At 33.4% G+C, this 802-nt stretch overlaps 1 long non-coding RNA gene across 1 annotated transcript; it reads left to right on the forward strand.

The window, feature by feature from the left end:
• On the forward strand, positions 1 to 802 carry LOC106106805. Its single transcript, XR_001225829.1, has 3 exons — positions 1 to 39; positions 376 to 435; positions 733 to 802. It is a non-coding gene; the product is annotated as an uncharacterized LOC106106805 (long non-coding RNA).

Raw genomic sequence — 802 nt, forward strand, 5'->3', positions numbered from 1 at the left:
CAATCCCACATGATAGTGCTGAGAATGCATCTCAATAAGGTACAGTCGTACGTTCACGCTATCATATAAAAAAAATGCCTTGTTTAGCAGGAAATCGGACAACAATAGAACATCGGCATAGACGTCCCGTCCCTATTTGACAGCTGTCAATGTCATTCAGACGTATTGGAATAGCGCGCCATTCTGGCGGAATCAGTAGCTCTGATAGTTAAAATCAATTACGCTAGTTACAATTACATTAATTGCTTATAATTACAAAGAATAAAATAAAAAAAAACGACGTAGGTTGTCTTCGCTGTAGTATTTAATAAATGGAATCAATTTTTAGTAAACTTTTAAAAGGAGGAGGTTCTTGATATATTTATTTTTTTGCAGAGTGAGGATTACATAAATAAATGCTTGAACATTGTCCAAGGATGTGGCATACAATGTGAAGTAAGTAACTATTAAATGTTTTTTTAACAACAAGCATTTTTTTCTAGCATTTTATTTACAAAAATATGAAATAACTTAGTAAACCAAATAAATAAACCTACACTAACGGCTACCATTAGTATCCAAATAATGACTGTAACGGCCCAATTATGTAACTTTTAACTGCAAATTCCATAAAAATTATAAAGTCTGTCAATTTAACCGTCACTAATGAAACGAAGTGTTATTAAATCCAGTATTCGACGTTAATTACAGCAGTATTACAATTTAAAAACAGAATATTAATGAATTCTCCAGACGATGCCGAAAGTAACCCGGTGGCGGCGCAAAGCGTTAGAAGAGATACATCGTGTACGCGACGACATTT

This window comes from Papilio polytes, unplaced genomic scaffold (genome assembly GCF_000836215.1).
Source record: "Papilio polytes unplaced genomic scaffold, Ppol_1.0 DF822106.1, whole genome shotgun sequence".
NCBI lineage: Eukaryota > Metazoa > Arthropoda > Insecta > Lepidoptera > Papilionidae > Papilio > Papilio polytes.